General features: G+C 42.3%; 1 protein-coding gene and 1 pseudogene across 11 annotated transcripts in view; one reads left to right on the top strand and one right to left on the bottom strand.

The window, feature by feature from the left end:
- LOC102013097 (zinc finger protein 782) overlaps nucleotides 1-25,617 on the top strand; it is an 86,574-nt gene that overhangs the window by 5,595 nt on the left and 55,362 nt on the right. For 4 of the 11 annotated variants that reach the window (XM_013514002.1, XM_013513999.1, XM_013514001.1 and 1 more), the window contains exons 2-4: nucleotides 1,581-1,655; nucleotides 3,000-3,217; nucleotides 21,839-22,017. The gene's annotated coding sequence lies outside the window, so the exon portion shown is untranslated. Of the gene's footprint in view, nucleotides 1-722; nucleotides 820-1,580; nucleotides 1,656-2,999; nucleotides 3,218-8,965; nucleotides 9,552-21,838; nucleotides 22,018-25,526; nucleotides 25,597-25,617 lie in introns of those variants that run through there. The other 7 variants (XM_013513994.1, XM_013513993.1, XM_013513996.1 and 4 more) reach the window with 7 other exon arrangements.
- On the bottom strand, nucleotides 17,171-18,295 carry LOC106148462 (annotated as a pseudogene).

Here is a 25,617-nt window from a genome sequence, read left to right as displayed (position 1 = left end):
TTGTTAATTCCCTACCACTTTGTTTGTAACTCTGTATTGTCTGTATTGTGCTTGTGATATGTTGTAAAATGTTGTATGTCTGTTGTTTCCCTCCTTTTATCTTTAAAATTAAAAAAAAATAAAATAAAATAAAAGTTAAGGGTTTCTTGCCTCTTTTTGGAGGATACCTTATGAAGTATTTACTAGCACATCTTTAGTGTGTGTGTGTGTGTGTGTGTGTGTCCGTATACACACGGGCCAAGACCTCTTCCATACAAATCCCCATGAGAAACAGCTGGGAAGCCACATGTACTCTGGCTGCTCTGGGATAGACCTGATGGGTAAGAGAATATTTAGTATGTATGACAAGATGATAGTAGAATATGAACATTCAGATAACAGGAAATGCATGTATTATTTTGGTGTTTTTGCAAATTGTAAGTCATGCATTAGAGGCTCCTTGTGTGTGCGCTGGTCATTCTGAGCCATCACATTGCTCGTAACTAGATTAGTTTATTCCTTAAGCCCAAGAAGCTTCATAAATACTGGTTTCTGGCTCCTCCTTGGGCATATAAATTGAGTGTTGTGTAGGCAGGTAGATATTTCTTTAGAATTTGCGTACTCCTAGCATATAGGCTGCTAGATGTATCTGACTGGTGGTGAGATAGCCATAAACAGCAGAACTTTCATAGGTAGTGTCTCGGCTATGAATAGCAGTCATATATCATGAGTTTTCTGGACAGGAGGTCTGATGGGCCAAAACCTCTTCCACACAAATCCACCTGAGAAACAGCTGGGAAGCCACATGTACTGCTGGCTGCTCTGGGATAGACCTGATGGGTAAGAGAATCCTCTTTTATGGGGTCCAGCCTTTGAAAACCTGCAGAACCTCTACCCTCTGCTACTGTTTTCCCCCTCGTTGTGTGTAATACTGGCTAACAGGCAGGGCAGCTGTGTCACTAATTTTAAACCCACTTACTCCGGCAGGGAAACCTGAGGCTTTGGTACTTGACAGGACTTCCCTGCATCCTCATTGCTGGTGGAATATTTTGGTTTCTAACTTGGGAGTGATGCTTTAGTAGTCATGTTTTAAGAAATATTCTCCTTTCTCTTCTGAAGGCTAAGGATACCACTATCTTTGAGAAGCCCATTTCAGATTTCTCTTTTTCTGATAAATGTCCCTGGCCTTTATTTATTCTGTTCTGATTAATTAATTCATGAGAGGGAGCTATGTGATCAGGGTGATCATCAGTGGACTCCACAAATCCTCATGTCTCCCTGGGATTCAGCTCAAGATTATTATCCTTGGTTCTGTATATCCTTCTGACTGAATTCCAGGGACAGAGACTGAAGATTGGCCTTTTCAGGAAGAGGTGAAGTGAGCAAATCAGGGGATATAAGTCCCATGTTGTCCTTTAGATTTTAAGTCTCCCTCAAAGACTCCTTTGATAAAGTCTTAGTCCTAAGTTATTGGTGCTATTATCAATTGGCAGAATGTTTGTGGAAATAGGGCCTAATGGAAGGAAATTAGGTAATCAGGAGCATTCCCTTGAAGTGGACTTTGGGACCTTACCCCCTTGATGTTTTCTCCTTGCTTCCAGGCTGCCATGAGTTTAGTAGCGTTCATCCCCCACAAGTCCTTCACCATCAACTCGAGCTCCGCCACACCCCCACAGGTATTCCTTTTTCTAATAATGTTACCTCTGTCATTGGAAGAACAACAACTTTTGTTGTGTACAAAAACTTTTGCCATGGTGAGCTGTAATCTTCCATCCTTTTAAATTGTTTCTGTCAGGTATTTTGTCATAGTGATAGATAGCTGAGTTACACAAGAAACTGGTACTAGATTTGGGGTCATTGCTGTGACTATGTAGCTCAGAAACCTTTGGAATGGATTTACAGGATGTGTTTGAAGATTTGGACTACAAGAAGCCTACAATTCAGGAAGAAAAGCTGAGTGGGTGTTTTGGTGGGAGCTCAGAAGACCAGAATGCTGATAGGAATGTGGACAGTAAACACGGTTCTCATTAGATTTCCAGTGTAAATAAGTAATCTACTGGGAATTGAAAGAGAGGCCATTCAGTCCCATTCCAGCAGAGATCTTTTTTTTTTTTTTTTTTTTTTAGAAATAAAAGGAGGAAAATACTAACAGATCGACAATGTTTTACAAAATAGCAAAGGATCAGTACAGACATTACAGAATTACAAACAGAGTGGTAGGGAATTAACAATGCTTATTGTATTACATATTGATATCTTCAATGTAGTTTCTCATGAAAACACATATAGACATACAAATCTAATCAACCAATGCCTCACTGACAGTTTCTTTCAGCAAGGAAATACAGGACAGTAGAACACCTGTGTTAACTATCCTGCATATACATATATACAAACTTTCTCCTTCTTTCCCTTCTCTTTTCCCATATTCCAGTTATCCTTTACCTATGAGTCCAGCAGAGATCTTGTCTACATTGTGTCCATGTCCTTGCATGGAAGACTTTGTGGGAGAGTGAGTTTCATGATGACAGTTTGATCTGTCAGAGAAAATTTCAAGGCGGCACAGCTTTCAATTTGTGAGATGAGAAATGTTAGCTGTTTTTAACTAGAATTACATTGAGAATTGGGAGTAAAACAGAATCTAAAGATTTGAAAAAATTGCACATTAGCCAGAAAATAAGCTTGTGTAGTATTGAGTTCAAGGAGGATGTGGCTACTGAAAAGACTAGTATTATTAGAAAGAAGCTAAGTGTGTTGCACTGGAATGATGAAAGAAAGAGTTTGAAAACATCTCAGGAATCAGCAAGACCTCACCCATTACAGGCTCAAAGAATTTTATTTGAAAACAGACTGGTAGTATGCCGTGCTTGCACAGGGTCACCTAAGGAACTGTTCTGGGATTTGTTTCCCATATTCAGTCATGTGGACACTCAGAGGCCACTGCAATTATGTTCCAACAGGGCCTGGATACCATTCATACTGTGGGCAGACATTAATATCCATTTTACCTTGTTTTGCAGACATGTAAAAATTGAGAGCTGTTGGGTTATGGAGGCTGCTAAGCAGATTTCAGAAGAAAGCCTGGGAACACCTACCAAAGAACAGCATATGCAGGTAGCCTCCTTTCACCTGCTGCCTTCCTCCACCACTCCCCTACCCTATCCTTCATCTCTCCTTCCTCAAGAGCAGCTGGATTAGAAGTCTGTGGGACCAACAGAGTGAAAAGACAACACACAAGGTGGGAAAAAAATGTTTCCTAGCTGTTCCTCAAAGTTTTACTATCAAGAAGGTATAAAGAACTCAAAAATTTAAAGACCGTCCAAATTTAAAGACCCAATTTTAAAATGGGCATCTGAGATAAAAATACACAATTCTCAGATGAAGAAATATATACCCAATATTACACAATATTACGCAAATAAACACATAAAAAAATATTCAACATCACTGGTCATTCGAGAGATGCAAATTAAAACAACACTGAGATGCCATTTCACCCCGGAAAGTATGGCTCTTATCAAGAAATCAACCAATAACAAATGCTGGAGGGGATGTGGGGAAAAAGGAACCCTTTTCCACTGTTGGTGGAAGTATAGACTGGTGCAACCACTGTGGAAATAAGTGTGGAGATTCTTAAAACAACTAGGATTGGAGTTTCTGTTTGACCCAACTATTCCCCTTGTGGGTCTTTCCAGAAGAATTAGAAACATCAGGGCCAGGGATATAGCTTAGCAGCACACCTGCCTGGGAAGTGCAAGGTCTTGAGTTCAATTCCTGGTACAAGAAAAAGAATGGAAAACGTCATACCACAATGATATATGTGCACCCACGTTTCTAGCAGGACAATTGGTAATAGCTAAATCTTGGAAACAACTCAAATGCCCACCAACCGAGCCATGGATAAAAAAGATGTGGTCTTTTCATACAATGGACTAGTGATCAGCCATAAAGAAGGATAAACTGGAGACTTTTATAGGTAAATGGATGCAACTCTGGACCATAATCATAACTGAAATAAACCAGACACACATGTATAAACATGCTTTTATCTCCCTAGTGTGAGAAGCTGAAAGAGTAAATAAGAACCAAAGTGTACAATATATATTGTAAAATGGGAAGAAATTTCAAAAAGAAAGAGAAACTTGGATGGGAGAATGAAGAGAAGAAGGAAGGGAAAAGCAAAAAGAAATATATATAAAAGTTAAAATAGTTATACTACTAATTTCTCTTAGTTCATTGAGAAGAAAGGTTTGTGCTAATACTGTTTAGACAATTAAATGCTAATATCTTGTACTCTGAGTAACTAATTTAAAGATAACAATATGTATTGTATTAACTGTTGTTACCCTCTATTATCTTGTTCTGATATTTTCTTTTTTTTCTCTCTCTTCAAAATAAAGACAAGAACTGAGTAAGGATGACCCTGTGGCTCTTAGGGTGCAGGATGCAGCAAAGTGAAATCGCACCACAGCACACATAAGCTACAGGCATCCTGCCTACCACCCTGCTGTCTTCAGTGCCTCTTCTTTCTCTCATTGCCTAATTTCTCACACATCCTTTTCTGAGGCTGTGAGGATCCAGCCATTCATAGAGCCACATCTTGCCACCTTAAAACCTCAGAGGAAAGACATGGGAGGGACATCTTTTCTTCAGGAGCTGTGCCTCCAGTGAAAGCTCACTTCTTGGAGTGGGAAACGGGAGGGAGGCTGGAACTGAGGCCTCTTTTTTAGGGAGATAGGGAAGGTCCATGATGGCTGCAGAAGAGTGCAAGGTCATCAGATCTCTGCAACTTTTCTCTATGGCCCTGTGTCTCTTAAGGGTCTGGGAAGCCATCACTCACAGTTATGTTTCTATCCTTTGACCCTTTATTGGGGGATGTGATCATCTCTGTCTACACCTTATCAGTCAATAGATTTAGAAGCCCTTGCATCTGGTCAGGGCAACTTAGGCTGCAGCATGCACCTACACTTTCCTTCTCTTTCAAATCAAGGAGCTGCTGCTTCCCCACCCAAAGGAAGAAAAAGCTCTTGTTGCCTGTGCACCAGGCATGAGGAGAGCCACAAGGGGTAGGGACAAGGGCATTTGGATGAGAGGCAGGAAATTGATGTGTCATCTGTCTTGTTTTCAGAGATAGAAATTAAGGCTCTGTGGACCACTCTGCTCGATCTTCTTTCCAGCTGTGCACCTTCAGCCTCTCTTTGTTCCCTTTTAACCTTCCAGCTTGTCCACACATACATCCCCCACCCAGAAATAGCCCCTCTCTGGAAGTTAGTGATTGCTTGCAGGTTAGGACTAGACAAAGTCACCAGAGCCTAGTGCGCAAGGTTCCACCCTCATCCTGTTCTATCTGGAGTCCTTCTCTTCTCTGTCTACCTGGTGTCCTTCCTGCCTCTCATCTGTGTGTTACTGACCTCTTTCCTTGTACTTCTCTGTTTTACTTGATGCCCATCTACCTGTTGACCTCTCAACTTCATCCTGGTGTCACTGTCCTGATCTTCCTGCTGTCCCTTCATCTCTTGTCAACCTGATATCCCTCCTTCCCTGGCCTCCCTTCTCAGGAATAAGTCTTTTTGGGGTGTCTAGTGCCAGTGTTAGTTAGGGCCACGATAGCTTCTGTATATGTAGAATGTACTTCTGCCAGGAATTTAGGGGTTGAATGATGGCCTCCACCTGAAACTGAGGGAACGATTTGTGAGTGTCATGGGGAATGGGTTGTAAGTTTCCTTGGCCAGGAACAACTCTAAGCCCAGGAGAAGCCTGGGAGAAGCAGAAAGCAATGCCTAGTCCATGCTAGTCCTCACCATGTGGGTTGTTAAATCTTCATCACCACTGGCTACACACATACTTAGACACACTTACGATGAGACATGGGTATGCAAGCGTGCACACATGCACACATGCACACACGCACACATGCACACATGCACACATGCACACAGAAACTCCTTTGTAGGTTATTGGGTTAATAATATCCCTTAGTTGTTGTGGGCTGATCAGGTCCACAATCTCCCAAATGAGTATATAGTGAAGGCTAAATAAAAAGAGGTAAATGGAATTATTTCAGGGCTCCAGGAGGATCAAAACCCTCTCACAGAATTTAAGATTCTCTACGGTAAGACCAAGACCTTTTCTGGGTGGGCCTATTCATTTGGTTATCAGAAGAAGGGAGGGGAGTACTCAAGAAGGACAGAATCACTCAAGGACTTCAAGTAAGGTGTTAAAGTAATCCTTAATAAGGATTAAATTAATCCACTGAGTGGTGAGATGCCTGAGGCTATAGTCTTTGTCTAGTTGAGATCAGATCCCAGATCCAGGTGTCCTTGGTTGTGATCTTGTTTTGTCCTTTGAGGTTTTCCTGCTTCATCTGCCATTACAGGTTTTAGTAGGGATTAGTGACTCACAGCAGTTCACTTATTATGAGTCCATGATGCATTTCCAGACAAGGAGCCTAGGCCTTGGACAGATTCACAAGTGAACATGAAAAGCCAGTTGGTTAATTTAAGTCTTGCTCAGGTCTGCTTCATTGTGGTCTCCATCAGTAGGTAAGGAACTTGGCTCAATTTTAAAGTCTGGAGATGGTATTTCTGGAAATTTAAAGACAGCAGCGCTCTAGCCCCAGCACAACTTGGTGACAAAATCCTCTTGGAAGAAGCACAACTTGCCATAGTAGGTCAGGAGTTCTGAATATGTGTACATCCTGTCCTCTTCCTGCTGCTGCTGTAGTCTGTCCATTGCCAGGCTTTCATTGGGCTCTTCTGTGGCCAACATGTGATGCTCTTCCAGTCAGTCTGTTATCTCCAGGTACTCCCTCACAGGTTCAGGGATCTCACTGGACACCTTGGTCTCTGGTGGTTGCTGGCATTTGGGTGTTGATGAGGGTTGGCCTGGCCCTCAGGGTCTGTCTGCTGGGGATGCTTACTAGAAGGGGAATGGTGCATGGATGGGGGCTCCAGCTATACCCTAGCCACAGTGGGGGAAAGTAGGGCTCAGGATGTGAGGGCAGATCGCAAGAAACACTCATGGAGGCTAAGAACATATACAAGCAAGTTTTATTTGCCAGCAGATGACACCCAACTCCAGTCACTCCAGTCAAGAGTGCCAACCCCCAGAAAATTTTGTATTGAATTTTTATACAAGTAACCATGGTAACTACATTACTGTACTTTGGAACTTTACAAGAATGTCACATAGTTTACATTTCCCAATGGTTTGTCAGTGGCAGGATGCAGTTTATCTTACCCTACAGTTTGTCCTATTTGTTCCTTCAGTTAACGACTTGTCCTTCCTTTGTGGGATTTATGGTTAACTAAATGGGAGGGGTGAGGAGTGAGTTCATCTAGAGTTTAAGTGACTTGTAAAATGGAGTTCAGAATCAAAAATGAAATCACATTAGCCATGTCATTCTCCCCTCAAGAATGTAGTTACCTTACTTAGGACATATATAGTCCTTTACATGGTGTTAACTGTGCTTTGTACGGTCTCATATCTTGTAGTTAATGTCATTGCATGTACCTGATTTACAGTGGCTTGTAGTCTGTTCTTCACCCAGTAAATGAGGCATGGCACAAAAGTCAATATGACAGTTATTACCAGTATGGGAACAGCCTGCCCAGTAACTAGGGAAGTTAGCCAGGGGTTCCAATTAAACAGTTGTTCATACCAACCTTGGCTCTTATGTTGGTCTCTTGCTTGTTCATCCAACCTTTGTCTTAATTATAGTTCCTGATTTATTAGCATAGAAGCAACATTACTCCTCCAAGGCTGCACACAGTCTGCCTTGTTCCATGAAGAGGAGGTCTAATCCCCTTTGATTTTATAGGACTACCTCTATGAGAGAGTTAACTTGGCCATGTAGTTCTCGTACCATGTCTCAGAACCCAGACAAGTCCTCTTCTATGGCTTGAGTCAGGCTCATAATTCCCTACAGTCTTGTTTTGGTAAGAATCATGGCCCCCAGGTCCTATTGCTGTTGACCCTGCCAGGCTTGCCCCCAGCAGCAATGGAAGGACTACTGCAGCTCTTTAACCCGCAGGTGTCTGTTTAAGGGCAACAGTTTAAATCCTTCTTCTCCTGGTAGGGTCAATACTTGGGGAAATATTAATGCTAGGAGACAGGATCTGTGGTCTTTGTGTCTTATATCTAAGCACTAAAATAATCCTGTGGAACAAATAAACCGTGTCCCATTGGGGGCCCGATAAGTCTGGGTCAGGGGCAAAGTCTGATTGCATGGAAGTTGATAGGTTCCAGTACACACACAAAGACCATGCTCATGTATAATTTCTATCAAAAGCACAGGGAGGGGTGTTTCTTCCCTGGGGTGAAGCTTGTCTTGCTAGAGGTTGGGTTTTGGGGGATGGCAAAAGCCTCATAAAATGGCACACTAGGCTTTATGTAGACCCAGAAGTTTTGAGCCAATAAAAGATTTGATAGATTTAGGACATGGTATGTCCTATTTAGCAATTTATAGATTCCCCATCGTGCACTTTGTTGTGACATATTAAACCCCAGGTTTTTCCTTTTGTTTTCCATGGACCCTTGCCTCATCTCAGCTGTCTGTTGTTCCTCTAGTCCCACATATGACTCAAGTGCAGGCGAGGAAACAGTCAGGGTCTTTGGCACTATGGTAGCCTTTTTGATGTTGATAAGAATTCTAGTGTCTCCTTTGCCCTTTGTATGCATGCAGAAACCCCAAGTTCATCCCATAAATCAATTGGGGTTTTTTGGTTTTTAAGCTTGATCCTAACTACCATACACAAAGGGTACCTGGCACATCCCAGTTTATTGCCTCTTGTTACTATAAGCTGTTCATCCATCTGTGCCCAGGGCCCTTCTCCTTTCCAATCCCATGTCTCAATGTCTGGGACCCCATGTAATCCCATGATGTCACATCCCCAACACAGGCAGTATAGTTTATTTAGGTCATAATAGTCCCCTGAGCGTGGACAGATATAGAAACCAGTTGTATAGATCTCATATGTCCCAGACAAGTTGTTCTCCACAACATAACATGCCAGGAACTGACCTCTGTTAGGACCATCCCACCAGCTAGAGACCCAAAATTTGCATTGGGGGATTACCAATTCTACATTGTTCTGTTGATTGCAAGGATATACAGTCTCATTCATAATTGTGACCTGAGGAAGTGGAGTTACAGTGTAGCAGCACATCCATCCTGGGATGATCAGTTCTGGAACAAGGCTACACAGGATGAGAACCAAGACTAGAGTCATGTTGCTGGTCTTGGCATAGCAGCTTTCTATTGGAGTCTCTTGGAACACTGAAGCTTGGGGATCACTCGTGTGAAAGACTGTGCCACTGGAAATTCAGATGTCCACTTTTTGACCTGAGAGTGGTGAATCCGTGGAGCACACCTGTAATTTTAAGAGCAGTGGGCATAGTTAGAATTACTTTATGAGGGCTCTTCCATCTAGGCTGGAGGGGATCCCCCTTCCAAGTTCAAGACTATCTCCTGGTTTAAAGGAATGAACAGAAGAATGAATAGGGATGGGATGTTGTTGCAGCAGTTTGTTGGAGGTCCTTTAAAGTCCACTGCAAGGCTTTCATCTGTTAGTGTAAGTCCACTGTCCCCATTTCCTGTAGTACTTCCAGAACAGGCAAGAGTGGTGGAGGCCTCCTAAACATTATCTCAAATGGAGTTAGGCCATCCTGGTATGTGGTGCATCAAGATCGTAGGAGGGCTATTGGAAGCATAATCACCCAGCTAGCTCCAGTTTCTTGGCAGAATTTGGCTAGAGTGCTTTTCAGAGTTTGATTTTGTCTTTCCACTTGACCAGAACTCTGTGGTCAATAGGCTGTGTAGCTTTCATTTTAGCCCCAGGGCTTATGAAAGACTTCAGATTAATCTGCCCACAAAAGCAGGTCCATTATCTGAACCTACCTTTATAGAGACCCTGTACTGGGGTATAATCAGTTCCATCAGAGCTTTTACCACTTCTCTAGATGTTTCAGTTCTTGTAGGGAGGGCCTCCACCCAATCTGAGTAGGTATAGATCAAAATCAACAAGTAATTTTTGTTTCTGCTAGTTGGTTTAATTTCAGTAAAGTCTACTTCAACATCCTCAAATGGTAGAGTCCCCTGTCTCTGGACACCTGGTTGTTGAGGACAAAAAACCAGGTTGTTGTGGGCACAGGGTTGGCATCTAGTAGTCACTGAGGTGCACAAAGTATACTTTATACAGCTTGGGTATAAAGAAATGGTGGTTTAGTAATTCCACGGTGGCAATTTTCCCTAAATGGGTGTAGCTATGCAGCTCCTGTATCATGAAATGTCCTAAAGCTTCAGGGAAAAATATCTTTCCCACTGGTAAAACACCTTTCCCTCTGGTAAAACTTGCCACCCATTTTTCTCAGTGGCCTTTTCTGTTCTGGCCCATTTTAGTTCTGCTTCTGAATACTTGGGCAGCTTGAGAAATGGAGCCATTAAGACCTGGGCTGCAGGGAGCAACTCTTCAATAGCAGCCTGTTTAGCTGCCAAGTCAGCCACTCAGTTTCCTTGAGCCTCCATTGAATTGCCCTTCAGGTGCCCGGGGCAGTGGATGACAGCAACTTTGGTAGGCAGCCAAACAGCCTATAATAGGCTTAATATTTCTTGAGAATTTTTTATATCTTTCCCTCTGCAGTCAAAAGGCCCCTTTCCTTACAGATGGTGCCATGCATATGTAGAGTAAAGGCAAAAGCTTAACGAGAATCAGTGTAGATGTTCACCCATTTGTTTTCCCTACCTCTAAGGCCCAAGTGAAGGTAATCAGTTCAGCTCTCTGAGCAGATGTCCCAGTAGACAAAGCCTCTGACCAGACAGTTCCTTTGATGGTGACAACTGCTGCTCCCACCCTCCAAACCCCATTGATTATACTGCTATTTTCCAAAAACAGGGTCAGGTCAAGGTTCTGGAGGGTTATATCCTACAGGTCCAGTTGGGCTAAGTAGACTATCTTGATTGCCTCTGTGCAGCCATGTTCAGGTGACTCCAGGGACATAGGCAAAAGAGAAGCAGGATTGTGGGCCTGAATAGTTTTAATGGTTAGTCAGGGGTCCTCCAAAAGAGTCCCTTGATAGTGGTCCAGCCTGGTTCCTGATAGCCACTTACCACCAGTTCCCCTCAGTAGGGTCTCCACTGCATGAAGAACAAACATAATTAGCTTTTATCTCAAAGGCAGTTTATCAGCTTCTTTTAGTAGAGTGGTGTGCAGTCAAGGAGGCCACCCAGTCAGCACATAATCTAACCTTTTGGGTAAATATGCTACTGGACACTTGCATGGTCCCAAAGTTTGCATTAGGACACCCAGAGCGGTGCCTTCTTTTTCATACACAAATAGTTGGAATGGCTTGGTAGTGCCAGAACAGAAGCACAACAACTTTTCCTTCAGCATCTCAAAGGCTGTTTGATGTTCAGGGTTCAAATCTAGTGGGGGACCATTCCCTCCTTTCAGAGCCTCATACAGAGGCTTCACAATAGCTGCAAAATTGGAGACCCAAAGGCACCAGTATCCAGCTGTCCTCAGGAATTCCCTCAAGTCCTTCCTTGGACAAAGGTTCCTTCAAATCCAGGATGGTCTGGGTATAGGAGGTTAACAGCAAATGTGTCCCATCCTTCAACACAAACCAAAGGAACTTTACACTCTGTACTCAGCTTTGAGCCTTTTTCTTTGACACTCAGTATCCTTTATTCTGGAGCAACCCTAACAGCCTCTTTGTTCCTTCCTGACAGTTTTTGGGTCTCAGCAGCCAGGAGCAAGTCATCAACATATTGCAACAGAGATATAGCAAGGTTTTGAGTATCAAAAACCAGGTTAAATAACCCTAAGTTATTGCAGGATGATCAGGCCCACAATCTCCTAAGCGAGTGGATGGTGAAGGCTTAAATAAATGCAGACAATGGTAATAATTTTGGGGCACCAGGAGGGACTAACTCCCTTACAGTTTCAGTATTCTCTGAGTTAGCCCAAGACTGCTCTGGGTGGCCCATATTTATTAGGTTTTCAAACAAAGGGAAAGGATACTCAAGAAAACGCGGGGATATCGCAGGACCTTGGGAGAATTTTCCTAAGTAGTAAATTATGTCAATCAGGAGAACTGTGTTATCTCCAGGAAGGCCTTCAAAGCAGGAGTGAGATGCCTGCAGTTGCAGTCTCCTTGTAGTTAATTGGGGTGGCAGACAAGGTGCCTAAGCTTCCGACAACTCACAAATAAAAATGGAAAGCCAATTGGTTAATACTAAATCCTGCTCAGAGCCACTTGGTAGTGGTCCCCAACATTCCAGACCGAAAGGCACCAAGTCTCTGGACAAGGCTTCCCTGAAAATTGTTAGAAAGTTCTTAAATCCCTAGGGAAGCCTCATCCAAGTTAGTTGACACTTTGGCCCCCCTTCTGGTTCCTCCCATTCGAAAGCAAATGATTCTTGCAACTCAGTAGACAAGGGAATACAGAGGAAAACATCCTTCATATCTAACACAGTATACCAAGTCCAGGTAGGTGGGAGCAAACTGAGCAAAGTATAAGGATTATGGACAGTAGGGTGGAGAGTAACAACCAAGACATTGACAGCTCATAAATCCTAAACCAGGCAATACTCATATGTCCCAGGCTTATGAACCAACATGAAAGGTGTATTTCATAGGGACTGACATTATCTTAGTATCCCTGCTTCAAGCAATCTATATATGAGGCTTAATTCCTTTCCAGGCTTCCATAGCCATTGGGTACTGTCTCAAGCAAACTTGCTTTGCATGTCCCATCAATTCTACCACCACTAGGAGCACACGGGTTGCTAAACATGGGGTATTATCTTCTACCCAGACCTTGGGAAAATGTTGAATCCAAAAAGGAAGAGCACAACCTACAGTTTTCTGTCTGGTACTGGAGTCTAGGAGGCAATATTCTTTCTGCATGGGAAAAGTAACAGTCAAAACATAATCCTCTAGAGGGGATCTTTCTCCTGTAGTTAAAATAATTTCCTGAGGAATGAAAGAGATTTGGGCACAAAATTTGTGAAGGAGAATTCAAGCCAAGAGGGAGAAAGGACAGTCAAGCATAAGCTCAAAGGAATGACTATTTTTCATCCTAGCTGAACTTGCCAAGGCATACAGAAGGAGTATGTTAAAGAGTGACCCATTGACCCTTGAATGGGTACCTTCTTACCAGTAATTGGGGCAGTAGGTTGAGTAACCATTGACATGTCAGCACCAGTGTCAGCCAGGAATTTGATAGGCTTTCCCCCTCCAGTTGCAGTTAATATGGGTTCCCTGGGGCTGAGACGGGGAACCATGACCCCATCATTCTGAAACTTCTCCTGAATTTATTATAAATACTTTCTCCTTTTCCTTCTGTAGCAGCTGTGGACATTCTTGTTTGAAATGCCCCTTTTCCTTACAATAGGCACATTGATCAGGGTGTAAGGGGGTCTGACTTAACTCCCCCCTTTTTGGGTTTCCCCCTGAATTTATCAGAACCTTTATTCTTTTCAGCTTCCCTAAATACTGCCACCAGTGCGTTTGCTTATCTTTTCTCCTTTTCTTTTTCCTCCTTTCCATGAACCTCCTCTCTATTGTGATGCACCTGTTGGTCTACTTCATTTAACTGAGACATATTCATTCCTGCAAACCTTTCCAGTTTCTGTAACTTATGACATATATCAGGGGCCAAAAACTATATTAACAGTGCAGACATTCTGGGCACCTGTGGGTCAAAAGGAATATAAGTTCAGTATCCCTCCAAGAGGTGCTTGAAGAATGCTGTAGGGCTTTCAGTCAGTCACTGATACACCTCAGCCACTTTGTTTAAATTTGTGGGGCACAAGGCTGCTACAATAAGCACTTTTCTCAAAGCTTGGTGGTGGACTTCTAGCCATTGCATCCCCTCTGCAGCATTGGGATCCCAACTGGGTGTCTCTCAGGGTAGAACAGATTTTATTGCTTCTGTCTTATCCTGTTCAGTTCCCCCATTGTCTAATCTAACTTGATCCTCAGCAGTCTTCCAGATCCTGTCCCTTTCCTCTGAAGAAAATAGGGTTAGCAATAACTATTGACAGTCATCTCAGGTGGGGCAATGAGTTTTAAACACTGATTCTAGCATGGTAATCAGAGGTCAGGGATTCTCCAAGAAAGGAGGATTTTGGACTTTCCAGTTATATATATTGCTGGTGCTAAAAGGAACATATACCATGACAGACTGAACACTCTTCCTGCTCCCATCAGTAGCATCTGTTGCAGGGGCAACACCAGAACTGGTCGCGAGGCAGATGCCCCCTCGTCCATTGAGATGAAATCTACCATAGGTTCTGGTGATGGCTGTTGGTGAGAGCAATGAGAGGGATGGGGAATAGGGCAGGGCAGCGGTGGTGTGGGAAGAAATATGGGGTCCTCTTCCTCTGGGGCCAAGGGTCACACTGGTGGTTTTTCCTTTGAGGATTTGCCTTTGATCACCAGAACCAATCAAGGCACCCAGAAACACACATTCTAAGCCACTGGGATAATGCCTGGACTGCTCATAGCCAGGAATCTATGTCAGGGAATTGGTCTGGGTACCCAGGTTTTCCAGTGACAACTTCCCCTAACCTGCTGGTCTCCTGAGGGTCTAACATCTCCTCCGATAACCAACCCATGCCAAATGAGGGTCATTCTAGTTCACACAAAGTATGGAGCCTCTTCAGTTTCATCTTCACCCTACAATCACCCTTGAATTTGTCGAAGTTCTTAATCATACAGTCTGTGATAGTTGGTTTACTATTAGTCACATCCGTAGCTGCCCAGCTCAAAACATAAGTCAGCCTACCTTGGCAAGTCCTCCCTCCCCCACACGACCACCAGTCCAAACAAGAGTCCAAGGCTTAGGAAGTTCAAGAAAACAGATGTTCCCATAATGGCATGCAACAGATAATCAGGGTCTCCTGGGGAAGCTTTTCAAGTATAGGAATGTGCTGGGTAAGAAGTGCAGGAGCAGCACAATTACCAAGAGTCTGAGATGAGTGACAGATTTGACTGTGATATGAAATTGTGGGCACATTTGGAGAGACATAAAACACATATAGACAAACAAAACAGTCCCAGGGATTATTTATGGCTCCTGACCAACAATTTGGAACAATTTCAGAGATGAGCTTTGACCAAATTCCCAGCCACATTGAGACCAAATGACTACTGGGTCTGTCAGTCTAGAGAAACAAGTCCCTCAACAAGCCCAAACCAAAACCATATTTTTCAAATGCTTACCTAGGTTGGGATGCAGGGCCCAGTTGTTCCATCTTGCAGCCTCAACTTTCTACCCCACTGTTGCTCAGGTGGCCAGTTCAAATCAGCTGGGATGCCCTGTTACCCAAGGACTGACTGGCAAGGCTAGGAGACATAGGTCCTCCTCAAACAAGGACCTTCCCCATGAGTATCTTGCTGGGGCCTCCAAATGTTACAGCTAATTGCAAGAAACACTCACGGAGGCCAAGAACAGATACAAGCAAGCTTTCTTGCCAGTGGATGACACCCAACTGTGGCCAGTCAGGAGTGTCAACCCCCAGAGAACTTTGTATTGAGTTTTTATACATTTACAAGTAACCATGGTAACTATATTACTCTACTTTGGAAGTTTACAAGAATGTCACAAGGTTTACATTTCCCAAGGGTTTGTTAGTCAAGCAGGATGTGGTTAGCTTACCCCACAGTTTGTCCTTTGTTTCTTCAGTTAACGACTTGTCCTACCTTTGTGGCATTTATGGTTAACTAAATGGGAGGGGTGAGGAGTGAGTTCATCTAGAGTTTAAGTGACTTGTAAAATGGAGTTCAGAATCAAAATAGAGTCACATTAACCATGTCATGCCTAACAACTCTTTTTTTGTCATTTTAAATTTTAATAAAATAGATAATTTCATATTACATAGAGAGTAGGTCCATCCATGCATTGTTGATAAAATTTTTAGAAATAATTTCTATGACAAGTTGAGTATTTGATTGGGAAGTAATTCTTTATAATATGACTTCTACAGGTACAGAATTTTATCATTCTATTCTTTTAATTTTGTGAAATTTAAAAAATACAGAAAAGTACAAAAAATAAGACAAGATATCCATATATCACAATGCAGAATTAGTATCTTCACATATTTACTTGCAGAGAAATGGATATTTATATAAAAAGATGAAGCCCTTCCCCTTCCCCTCCTCCCACACTCATTCCCATCCCTTCCCACAGGCCACCCTCAAGAGTTTGATCTGTATCCTTCCAATTGATTTCAAAAACAGTTACATATGTATGTGTATCCATTAGCAATATAAAATGTTGAACTTCATCAAGGAAATGTTTATAATTCAAATTTACAAAGTCATTGTACTATATGCATCATTCTCCAACTTTTTTCCCTGAACATTTTTTTAGGTATTTCCATGAACATGTGGCACTGTTACACTTTTATAGATGTGCATGTACTATTATATCATAAGAACTTTCCATTTTATTCTAGATGGATATTTGAATTGTTTCCAATATCTGGCTACTACAGGTTGAGCCACAGAGAAATTCCTGGTATTTCCTGAGCATACACGTAGTAAAACTAGTTATGTATTTTTCAATTTGTTACAAGGAATGCTTTCCTACTCCCAAGTTCATAAACATTTTCAGTATACTGGCTTTTAATAACTGTCTTCAATTACTATGAGTTTTACTTTTCTGTGTAATCCATGGTCCATTCTCTACCCTTGGAGAACAAATTACCTCCAAATAATTCCTCACCTCCTAATGCCATCTTTTTCATATTCTGAATTCATTTGAATGCACAGGTCCTTCTGGAATCTCTTCTGCTCTAACACAAAGGCTTATTATTTGTAGATGATCATATGTGTGTTTGTTTCTTCCTTTGTAATACTTGTAACTTATTTTTTTTAATACTGGTGAAGATTTCCAGATTTATGCTGAGTGTAGTAACAGGCCTCTATTTTCTGTTCTCAATTTTAGAGAAATGCATATAAAGTCAGTGTTACTTCTGATACAGTTTTTTGTTTGTTTGTTTGGGCAGTCTTTTCATCATACAAATGTCTTTTTCTTCAGTATGAACTGTTGGTGTCCTCTAAAGTTTTAGCATTTGTTAAAGTTCATCTTACTTGGGAGGCTTTGCTTCAAAATATTTCTGATGCACTGAGAGACACAAATCCCTGGTGCATGTTTCCCATTTTAAAGATATTTACAGGTCTTAATGAGTATGAATTTTCTGGTGTCTAAAAAGATGTGACTTGTGGCTGAAAGCTTTTCCACATTCACTACATTGATAATACTTTTTACCTGTGTGTATTCTCAAATGCAGGGCTAGGGTTGAGAACTGTGAGAAAGTTTTCCCACATTCATTGCAATCGTAAGGCTTCTCACCTGTATGGCTTCTCACATGCACCGTGAGAGAAGAGCTCTGAGAGAAGGCTTTTCCACATAAATTGCATTCATAGGGTTTATTACCTGAATGAATTCTCACATGTACAATAAGTGATGTTCATTGAGAGAGGGCTTTTCCACATTCATCACATTCATAGGGTTTCTCTCCAGTGTGAATGTTTTGATGCTTTATGAGGTACTTCTTCTGGCCAAAAGCTGTTCCACATTCATTACATTTAAAAGGGTTTTCTCCAGTGTGAATTTTCTCATGCTCAGTAAGTTTGATTTGCCGCTAAACGTTTTCCCACACTGTTTATGTATGAAAGGCTTCTCTCCAGTGTGAGTTCTCTGGTGTCTGATGAGGTTTGACTTCTGAATGAAAGTTTTCCCACAATATTTATACTCAAAAGGTTTCTCTCCAGTGTAAATTTCCTGATGGGTAAGGAGGTTCTCCTTCTGACTGAAGGACTTTCCACAATCATTACATTCAGAAAGCTTCTCTCCAGTATGGGTATTCTGATGTTTAATAACATACTGCTTTTAGCTAAAAGCTTTCTCACATTCATTACATTCAGAAGATTTCTCTCTAGTATGAAAATGCTCATGCTCAGTGAGATTGCATTTGTCGCTGAAGGTTTTCCCACATACCTTACAGGCAAAGGGGTTTTCCCCACTACAATTTCTTTGCTGACTGAAGTGTGACATTGGAATGGAAGCTTTCCCACATTCACAAGATATCTCTCTGGTATGAATTTTTTGATGAATGAGGATTTACTTTTGGCTGAAGATATTTCCACATTTCTTGCATTTATAAAGCTTCCATATGTATGACCTCTCAAATGCAGAATAAGGGATAAAGTCTGAGAGATAATTTTATCATACGTAGCACACTCAAAGTTTCTCTCCAGTACAAAATTCTAATATTCAGTGACAGTATGCTGTACTCACTGGTTTTCTCCAACATGAATTTCCCTTGCTCAATGAGATGTCATCTAGCTAATGGCTTTTCAATATTCCTTAGAAGCACAGGGTATCTCTTCAGCATGACTTCTCAGTTCAGTGAGACATGTGAATAAATGTTTACCCATATTCAGTAAATTGATAGGATTTCTCTCCAATAAGGAATGCTCTGCTATCAGACAGGGTACAAAGGAATTTCCACACTGATTCACAAGGGGCTATTATCACAAGGAGCAAACTCTGGTAGAGAACTTCCAAATTAATAAAATTGCTGATTCTTTTCTACACAGCTTTCCTCATAATGAAACCTAAATTATCTTTCCAAATCAAAGTTTGAAAAAGGCGCTGCCTTAAGAGAAATAAGGTCTGTGAGGAAAGGAAGGATTTTCCTAATTTTCTTATAGTCACTGTTAGCTCCCATCAGTGTTTATTGGAGAAGGATGTAACTTGCCTCCTAAGTCTTGATGTTTCTTTATCTGTTCATTATCTTCTCAGGATTATTCTAGACAGACTCTTTCCATTTCTTTCTCCACCATCCAGTTTGTCTTCTTCAGTGGAAGATTGTGTCCATTTTGGGCTCTTTAAAACCTGCTACTGGGGAAAATGACAGCACTAAACTGTTATTGCTTGACCAAAGTACCATTCTGGAATTCAGGATGAGCCCCCTGGGGCCCCTGGGCCATCTGAAGGATGAGAAAGGTGTACTTTCCAGAGATGCGCAGGGAAGTAGTCCTCCTACTTTCGTGCCATGTGTACCGAGAGGCCATACCAACCCACAGACAAAGACCAAAATGTCCTGCCTAACAACTTTGTATGCCAGCCTGAGCACCTCATGTTCTCAGAGCTGGAACCACTTGTTTTTGTGGCTTGCCTCAGGAGCTGTTGTTCTCAGACCTGCCTTGCCTTGCTCTGACATGTGTGATAAATTTCCAGCTTCAGCTGCCCCCTAATCAGGCTCCCCATTCCCATCCTCCCTCCTACTACTAGCACAATGGCAGCCAGGCACCCAGGGGGCCTGGGGTGTGCAGGCCTGAGGAGTCAGCCTGTTTGGCACTGAGCAAACAAGCAAACAAAAAAGACACAGAACCTAATAGTTTGGAGAATGAGTAGCACACTTGACTCTTTGATCAAAATGTGTTTTATAGCATTCATGGACATCCATTCATTTAATTACTATCTACTGTGGTTATGTGATGTTCCTCCCAGCATTGTTCTAGGTGTTTTGCTGGCATGAAAACTTAGCCTAGTGAGACTTGAGAACCACAGAGCCTACAAGGGACACATAAGAGAACCACAGATCTAACAAGGGATACATAAGAGTGAATAAAGAAAATGGTGGTGAGTAGTGCTCTCTAGACCATTACCATAAGGCAAAGGGATAGCATGGTGGATATGTTGCTAGATCCCTAACCAAGGTGAAAGAATAACCTGGAAGGAACCATGTAAGCTGAGTTCTAAAGGTAAGAGAGAGGCAAACTGGGAATGTTGGGGAAGAAGAAACAAAAGGTGATATAAAGGCTTTGGGCTCTTGGCTTCTGGGAGCAGGGGAAATGGAACAGAGGCATTGGCGTGGAGAAGATGGAGGTGGAGTAGAGTGAACATGGATGGTGGTGCAAATGTCACCCATAATGTAGCATATACATGCCCAGGAGGGATTTTAGCTCTTTGGGTGGGATGGGAGCTGAGTCTATGTAGCTCTACTTGGCTTAAGAGCAATAGAAGATGTGATGGGAAGCAGGACCTGGTATAAAGGACCCCTATAGTCGTGCACATAAAAGCCCTGGGGACTGGCCCTTGGATATGTCAAGGCAATGGAGAAGAGAGGGCACATATAGATTTATTTTTAGTTTGAGGGGTTGTGGAGGGCACAAGAGAGGAATGAGCAACTGTTAGACAGGTTCTACTAACCTGTGTATTGTTGGGTAATAGTTTAACCCCAAGTAAGTTCTCTTGAGCACACTATAGGAAATGTAGCAAGACACAGGTGGACCCCCCCTGCCACACCCATGGATTAGAGTAAGGGGTAGGTCACATCCATCTTTGACATCAAATTTAGTTTCTTTGGGTGATATATGAACATTTCTTTGTCTCTAAGTTCTTCTGGGGCTGGGGATATAGCTCAGTGGCATAAGTGCCTGCTTGGCAAACGCAAGGTCCTGAGTTTGATTCCTGGTACCAAAAACAAATTCTTCTGATAATTGTGATGCACAGAAAGCCATTAAGCACTGCATTGGGGTACCGTCTCTACACTTAAGGTAAACTCATGTGTCTCCCTCTGATTCAGTGCATGGAATATCTCACCATGTCTCCTGACTCCATAAGACTTACCATGTCTTAAGACATCATGACTTTTTTCTTCTGTTTCTACTCTCTAACATTCTCCACCCCATTTGCTTGCTGCTGACCTGTGGTCACAAACAGTCTTTTCAGCTTCCTCTGAGTTTGGGCCTTAGATAGCACAGGAGACTGGCACATGAAAAGTGAGGTGGGAGAATTTATCTTCCTTGTTCTATCATGACTGTGGGCTTAAAGTCATGCTCATCTTGGGCTGACTACACAGCTCTCCTCCTTGGGCTTCCATCAGCAAACCCTTACATTGCCCAAACTGCAACTAGCTCACATTTGTACCTGTGTTCCTTCTTATTGCTACTGTGACAGAGTCACAAATGTAATTCTTTCACACCACACAAAATTATTGTTGCACAGTTCAGGAAAATGAATCTAAATGTGTCTCCCTGAGCTAATTACCCAGCAAGGGTAGTTCCTGCAGGCTGCTTCTGTCTTTTCCAGTCTCTGGCATCCAGCTTCATCCCCAGAGGGCAGATCCTCCATCTTCGAAGGTATCAAGGCAGTATCTTCTCTCCACTCTGATGCCTGCCACTATCATCAAACGTCCTTCTCTGACTTTGCTGTCCTTATGATTATATTGATCTCACATGGCTAATCTAGATAATCTCCCCATCTTATAATCATTAGATGTGGAGACTGCTGAGGTGTTAGAGGAAGCATGGGATAAGTGGCTAGAGAGTATAAACCTGTGTTCTATCCCTGGCTCTGTCACAAACCCGAGTCTTTGAAGCACCAACTTCTGGAACTGTAGAATTGGTGGCCTCCATGCCCCAGTTGCTTGGTACACCTTGAATGCATTTCCCTAGGACTGCTGCAGAACACTGGAGTAAGCATGCAGTTGTGCTGGATGCCTTCAAATCTATGGTCCATACCAGCGTGCTCTAAATCCCACTCTCTGCTTGTAGCTCTTCCTGTAGCACCATCCTGTAGCACCACCCATATTTCCTACTGCCTACATGTAGTATCCAGAGAGACACCCCTCCCTGTGGGTGCACAGGCCAATCCAATTTGAAGTCTAACTCAGATAACTCTCTAAGTGACCACAGGCTCAAGGAAGTAACCTCAGGTTGCCTGTATGGCTATGGCTATTCCTCATTCTCCTCTCCCCTTCTGAGCACTAGACTATCGCCAGATTTCCCCTTTCCTTTCCCTTCATGATACCAACATATCATCTTCTTTTCTCCAGCTTCCCAGTGACTCAGTCAACAATTATGGACTATATGTGACTATGTGCTGGGATTTAATATTAGTTGAGAACACTGAAGATTTCTGTCCTCAGGCAGCAGACATCCTTGTGGGGGAGACATGAATGGCATCCTCAGCACATGGGGCATTGTCATTACCTTATGACTCAGATGGTATAAGGTAAGGACTCCATTCAAATGGAAGCACTGCACACACAGCAACGTGACCTAAACTTGGGCTCTAGAAAGGATTCTTCAAGAAATGAAACTGGAATAGAGGTATGAACACCAAGTGGGCATTCATAAGGCTGAAGTTCAGCTTATACAACAGTCCTAAGGCAAGGGGGATCATGATCACCTGAGGACTGTAAAAGACCCAGCCAAGTGTCTGGGAGCACAGAACCTGAGAGAGTAGAAGAAAAAGGAGCTGCAGAGATGGGCAGACTCTCATAAGGAGACTGGGCTTAAAGCAGAATTGGGATGCAGTGTACATATATATTATTGACATTTTGAAAAGATCATCTGTGCTGCAGGGGATAGACTAAACTGTAGGAATTTCAAGAGATTTGGGAATAGAAATGTATAGAGCTAGCCCAGGCTTAGAAAAACAAGACAGAAACAGACAACTCATATCTGGGCTGAGCAATATGTAGGATGATTCATAATAGTAGCAAAAGGAACTTGGGGATGCAAGGAAGAGGCTTTATGAAGTTTGGGAGATGACATCTAACTTGAAAATACTGAGGATCAGATAATGCCTGAATAAATAATTTGACTTGACAGTCAGACTTATTATTTTGGAAGCTCACAGAAGTGTGAATTGGAGATGAAAATTATTCATTTATTTATTGGTGGGTTTTTTGTTTTTGTTTTACTTTGTTTTTGAGATTGTGTCATGCTATGTAGTTCAGGCTGACCATGAACTCATTAGGTAGCCCAGGTGCCCACAAACAGGCAACCCATCTGCTGCAGCTCCTCATGTGCTGGGATTACAGGTATGCACCACCATACTCCACATGGATTACAAATTTAGAAGTTTGGAGCATGAAAAGGATAAATGGTTAGAAAGTACTACTTCTCTAAAGCTGTCTTGTCCCTAGCTTACACAGCCTCACATGGAATCAGAACTAGGGTGCTATAACAGGGACCAAGGGCTACAGCACACAGCACCCCTACTCTATACTTTCATCATAAATAATGCTATCACATAGCTCCATGGGAAAACAGTATGTCCCTGTCAGGCCTGGACTGACACAGCCTTCCAAACCCCAGTATCTCTTCACTGAGAGAATCTTATCCATAAACTGTAGCACTATGAGAGTCCACTACCAGCACAGGGATGGCTGTGGAATGCAGTCTGTCTTGGTTACTTTTCTCTCCTCGCTGAGACAAAATACCCGAAGCCCAAAATTAAGGAAGGAAGGGTTTATTTAGCTTACAGTTTGTGGAGGTTTCAGTACATATGTGGCTGGCTCCAAGGCAGAGTGAGTGGCACATAGCAGAGGGGAACAGTTCCTGGTGGCAGAAAATAGCAAAAGCAACAAGAGTAAAAGGGAGGAGTAGTGTCAAGCAGCCTCTTTCCCTCCCTTATGTTGTATGCAAACTCCGTCCCAGAGCGGTTGTAGCATTCACATCCATAATTCCAACACTGGACATAAACTCTAAAAGCCCACCCCATGACTGCCTGTAGCTTTGAGGGGACATCCAAACACAAACCATAACACAGTCCTTCTGCATCCTTCTGAAGGGCAAGTCTGACAAAGCCAAGTGCAGGAACACAACTATTGAGTGTATGACGTGATCATTATTAAACTCCTTCAGCCACCCAGAAGACAGGAGTCCATTCTGAAAAGCAAATGAGTACAGGGTCCTGGCCCAGGCTTAATTCTATACAATGATCATGAAAATAGGATTCATAAACACTGTTCACAAAGAATTTCTTTTCTAGCCCACAGATTGAACTCTCAAAGGTCATGTACTTGTGTATTAGTTTACCAAACAGTTCCTGAGTAAGGCACCATAAGAAAAGAGTCTTCCAGAAAATTAAAGTGGAATTAATCAGAAAATTAAAGTGGACAGTGCATGAGTAACCGTGTTACACAGCAGCACAGAATGAAAGGCAGGGGCACAACAGGATGAGGAAGATACTGTGCACCTCAGAATCCAGCCCTGCTCAGGTTACTTCAATCCTTATTTTCATAGATGTGGATTCTTACAGTTTTAAAAATAGCCAAAATTTTACTGGCCCACCCAATTAAATTCTCCACTTTTCCTTGCCAAATGAAAAGTCTTATTTTTAGTGTTATTTCATGAAAGGAAATAAAAGGGTAAGAAAAAATATCTCAAACGTGTTTTTAAAATTGTGTTCATTTAGATTTATCCAAACTTCCTCCTGTAGATTGCTTATGTTTCTTCTTAATTTGATGACAAGTGAAAAGATTTTAATGTGAACTGAGAACAGTCCGAACATGGTCCCCTGGGATGCCAGCACTGGTAACCTTGCTGGTAACTTTGCTGGTATTCTCTGTCTACCTCTTTCCTGGTTTCCTGTCTCGTTTGGAAAGAGTACATGCCCAGAAGCTACCTGTGACAGGGACAGGGAGATACTTTTTTGAGGATTCGAATGCCTGAAATGCCAGTATTCTCACCTCAAATTTGGCCAATCTATTGGTAAACAAGGGATTCTGTATTAGAAATAACTAACCCAGCCAGGCTTATCCCTGTGTTCCCAGCAACTCAGGAGCTGAGGCATGAGGATCACAAATTCAAAGCCAGTCTGGGCAACCTAAGAAGATGCTGCCCATAAAAAACAAAAAGAAAGAAAAAGTAAGAAAAAAAAAAAAAGAAAATCTGGGTCCTCAACATTTTAAAGGCATTACCCCATTACCTTTAACTCCATTCTGTTGCTTTTACAAATTGTAATGTCAGGCTGATGACTAGTTTGCTATGTGGTCTCTTTGTTTTCCCTGGAAGATTCTAACACCTTCTCTTGAGTGCATTTGTGCTTCATTATATATCCTGGCCTGGGCCTCTTTCAAGGAGTTTACGTCACTGAGCTGTATGGATTTATCCTAGGCTATATGCACTTACTCTCCCACACTCTCCTCCCACACCCACTTTTCTGTTTGGAAAGCTCTTTTGTCAGGTGTCAGCACTTCTGCACTATTTTTACCTTTTATCTTTACTCTCATATTTTTGACTGTTTAGCTGTAAGTTGTATGTGTTTTGCAAAATTTCTTAACTGCTGTCTTCTACTTCATCCTCAGAATTTTTGCTGTAGTTTTGAGCTCTTCTCCACCCTAGCCTTTCCTACCTATCTCTAACAGCATCTTCCCTTTAGGCACATGGAGGAGAAAGAGTAACTATATAAATGTTCAGTGGTGTTCCTGGGTCTTTCCTCTAAGGAATCTGACCTCCCCTTCAGTTAGGAAGTTCTGAGCTGTAAACTGGCCTTAATTAAGGAAATTGACTCAACGGCTGTGAATCAGCGGATTTTTTTTATTCCTCTTTTGTTTCCTTGATGTAAAATTCTGTGATTTTTCCAGATCAGATGGGAATTGATGAGGTTTCCCATGTTTTTCAGTACCACGTCTTACAGTTAAATTTCCTACATATCTCCTTTTTTTTTTTTTTTTTTTTTTTTTTTCAGACTTGTCAGAAATCTTGATAATTTTCCTTACTACTCCAGAAGGCTGATGGAAAAAATGTTACTCAGATCGGGACCCAGTGAGGGTCTCCTCTGCTCTGGCGGTAGAATCAGGTTCCACCGCAGCCTCGCGGC

This window comes from Chinchilla lanigera, unplaced genomic scaffold (assembly GCF_000276665.1).
Source record: "Chinchilla lanigera isolate Chin_1 unplaced genomic scaffold, ChiLan1.0 scaffold00021, whole genome shotgun sequence".
Lineage (NCBI taxonomy): Eukaryota > Metazoa > Chordata > Mammalia > Rodentia > Chinchillidae > Chinchilla > Chinchilla lanigera.
The sequence above is the reverse complement of the archived record's forward strand: the minus strand, read 5'-3'. Positions and strand labels throughout refer to the sequence as shown.